We start from the raw sequence: 4,291 nt of genomic DNA, 5'->3' as shown, positions 1-4,291 counted from the left end.
GAGTTCAATTTCCACTTTAGATCAATTCAGCCGTAGGTACGGACTTACTAACTATTCAGTTCAATCACAGTGTACAAATTCTTCTACAGCCTGGGGATGAAAGGAAAACGGGTATCATAACGACAAGCTAACTTTTCGTTGATTTAGTAAGTCAGTTAAGAGCCTCTTCGGTTATGAATGACCATGGGATTGCACCTAGAAAGTTTACCTCCAAGGTGTTTATGGAAGACCAACAGTAGCACATACATACCAGCTTCCCCTCTCCTTGCCACCGGTGTTATCCAAGGGAACGGGAAACGCCGGTACAGTTTGGCACTAGTAACGTTGCAACTCATTTCTACAGCTGAGTGAACTGGGGGAACATGAGATAAAGTGTCTTGCTCAAGAATTCAACATACAGCCCGGTCCCGGAAACGAACTTCTTACTTCATGACTGGGAGCCCGACGCTCTAATCACTGAGCCATGCACCTTCGATATAAGAAGACAGCATATTTATATCATACTCTTGTGACATTGTAGGTTTGAAAGCTACTGCTTCTCCGGAAATATATGAAATTCGCCCCATGATATAGCTAAAATTTCTTTTTTACTAATACGCTACTACATGATGAAGATTCCTTAAATATTTCAAAGAGAAGCCTCAGGCATGTTTTATTCCACAGGAAAAATAGAACAAATTAAGAAAAGACACTAAATGAATATTTCAAAATGTGAAACAAGAATCTTTCGTTTTTCACAAGTAGTATTGTACACTGAAAACAAACGTGAAACCATTATACCAGACATGAATGAAATGTTGTGACATTATAGCCAAAACACAATATGCACATATTTTCGCACGAATACCGCTTCAACGCCAGTGAGAAAGCCACTGTCATCGTTTAATCAGCTAGAAATATTGAACATCTCTCACTCATGTGATACTCTAACGTCTTTTAAAAATAATAATATACTCCTCGCTAAACTATTTGAAAAAGAAAAACAACGAGATTATCGCATTTAGAACACTTTCGACCGTGGATTTATTCATGAATGAATGAATAACAATTTCAGTAAATATTCATCCAAATCAACCTCACGATACAAATGTGTGAACAAGATGAATGAGAGTGTTAGATGTTATAGACTCATTAGCAAGCAGAGGATAAGAAAAGGATACCTACGAAAGAATAAAAACAAAATATTTATTTGGACTCTCAGCATACACGCACATCATACACAAAACAAAGTTTCAGTGTTTATCTTGATTTCTAACTTTATTTGAAAAATTAGTAAGAACTCGGATATTGCTCAGTATTATTGAAAATTTTAGCATCCATAATTATGTAGACGATTATATTTCCCGCGCGGTTGGGACTTTAATCTGTTATAACATCATGCAGGTACCATATTATAACACTGAAACAACATCTTTAGTAGAGAAGAGTTCAACAATATCTCGCATAAGTACATGGACGTTTTAACATTTTAAGCAAAGTTAACGAACTCGAGGAACAACATGAAAATTAAGACTTACTTCTCTTCAGGGAGTATTCAGGGAGTATAACAACAACGAAAACAAAAATAGATCACAGACCAGTTTACTGGGAAGACGGTACACAATTACTAGAGACAAAATTCACAGTCATGGATGGGGTATATTTCATGAAGAGCTTGGCGTATACAATTCAATGAAACAATATGATAGTAAACCAATAAAGACTATGTAACTTCTATTAGAAAAGATAACAATCATTGACTGACTAGAAATGTAGACTTTGTAAACTGAGGACATTAACCTCATCATTCTTAACTGCTTGAGAACGCCCTAGAGATACTGTCTTCCCATGAAACACTATGATATATACATAGCAATCTACAATAAATTAGGAAAATAAGAATCTAACAACTAATGAAGATAAAAGCTTCGGAACTGATTGGCAAAATAAATACTGAATAAAAACTAGAAATAAAACCAACAATGAAATTAAAACGCAACTACTTACGTTAATTTAGTCTATCGAGGAAATGCAGATGAAATACTTGTAAAATATCTTAGGACCACCGGTGAACTGGTGAGAAGTTTACACATACAGAAACAAACATATAAGTTCGGCTTTAAGCCTATTAAAGCTAAGTACTAATACACGCACAAGAGCATAAGTTTTAGCAAAGGGTATAATCTATTCCGATATCCTCATACTTGACTGGTACTTACCTCATAGACATCAGAAGGATGAGAAACGTCAACCTCGATGGGATATGAATTTAGAATATATAAGAGCGTCGCTAAAACGTCACAATAAATTTTGTTCGTCGTGCTATTGATTCTAAAACGTATTGTCTCTCTATATAGTGATTTATATTGTATGGAGAATGGTAGATAACAAGTTGGAGCTTCGGGCAAAATGCCTGATAATATTTAATTCTGGCCCTTTACGTACTGATTTCAAATCTAGCCGCAATCAAATTTGCAATTAATTTCAGGGTCAATAAAATATATAACTACTGAAGTACCACATTTTGATTTGATCGACTGTATCCATTTCAAAATGTGTGGCCTGAGACAATGCTAGGTATAAATAAGCTAACGATCCGTATTCATAAGCTGAACATGAATTCACAAGGGAGTTGGCAACACAACATATGCTAAATATAATCATGATACCAGGAACAAAGGTCTTCATATATATATCGGGTGTACAGACAATTTTGTCCAACATCCAAACCTATCTTTTGCCTCTCTCGCTACACTTTTAATTGGCGATCCAAATTTACACCATATCTATCACTCAACCTCAATATTTGGTCATCATTTTTGATTTAAAATACAAAATACCCGAGCATCAAATCGTTATATGCTACACTCCTGAGGGCAAGTTAAGTTTAACATCTTCCGAACTTTATAGTGAGTGGCTGTTAGCCAAGTAACCCATTACAAGTTTTCTCAGATTCCGAATTTTCCCCTTATATTTTTAAAACAATACCTTTAGCGCTAGATAATGAAGGGCATTTTCATGGCTATTATCGGAAACAGTATAAGCAACCCGTGGTAAAAATTTCGATAACTCAAAGAAACGGTCGTTTAATTTCGGCCGCTCACCATAGAAAATATGTCTATGTGAGTATGTGTGTGTGTGTATACGCACAGTATATATGTCTACATATATGGTGTACCTATGTATATGTATGTATATATATATATATATATTATATATATATATATATATATATATATATATATATATATATATATATAGACACATGTATGTATGTATGTATGTATGTATGTATGTATGTATGTATGTATGTATGTATGTATGTATGTATGTATGTATGTATGTATGTATGTATGTATGTATGTATGTAATTATGTATGTATGTAGCAATGAGTTTTTGTGCCTATGTGTCTACGTTGTTCATCGAATATCAGAATGTTTGATTTTTCATTTTGCTTGAATTTTGCATTATTTTTTTTATTTTTCTTTACTATTTTTCATTTTGTTATTACATTTTTTTGTTTCCAGGTTATGTTTAATTAATATGTTTGATTTTTATCAGAAGTTAAATCAGACAGAAATGAATTGGAAAAAAAAAATTATGAATTGTACAAATAAATAAGAAAATAAATAAGAAAATTAAAGAACTTTGCAAATATAACATCGAAAGTAATGTGAACTTACATACATACATGCATACATAAATATACATACACAGACACATACACATATGCACACAACCTATACATATACACATAGCGTACAAAAATACTCGTACGCATAGACGTTTACGCACATTACCCACGCTGATATATTTAAACTCTTTCACACTTAGACATCTTTTTTTACCTTCATTTCATAATCTTCCATACCTTCTGGCCTCGTGTCGACGTATCCTTCCTTGTTCCTTCACTTTCTACATCACTACATCGTCAATTTATATTTTTTTAATTTGAATATCAATCTACTTGTTTTCCAGTCGTCTGCAATGAAATATATATATATATATACATATATATATATATGTATATTTATATATATACATACATATATACATATATATATACATATTTATACATATATATACATATTTGCCTGTATATACGTGCGTGTGTGTGTGTATGTATGTATATATATACACATACATATATATATATATAAATGTGTGCCTGTGTGTACGTATTATGTGGGTATATTTATGCGTGTGATGATAAATATGTGCTGTACGAGAGGGTTATTTGAAGGAAAAAACAGTATTGGATATATCAACATATCTTGAAACGAATATCTGAGATGTAAATCAACTATTTTG

The sequence above is a fragment of the Octopus sinensis genome, linkage group LG2 (genome assembly GCF_006345805.1).
Source record: "Octopus sinensis linkage group LG2, ASM634580v1, whole genome shotgun sequence".
In the NCBI taxonomy this organism is placed as follows: domain Eukaryota; kingdom Metazoa; phylum Mollusca; class Cephalopoda; order Octopoda; family Octopodidae; genus Octopus; species Octopus sinensis.
The sequence above is the reverse complement of the archived record's forward strand: the minus strand, read 5'-3'. Positions refer to the sequence as shown.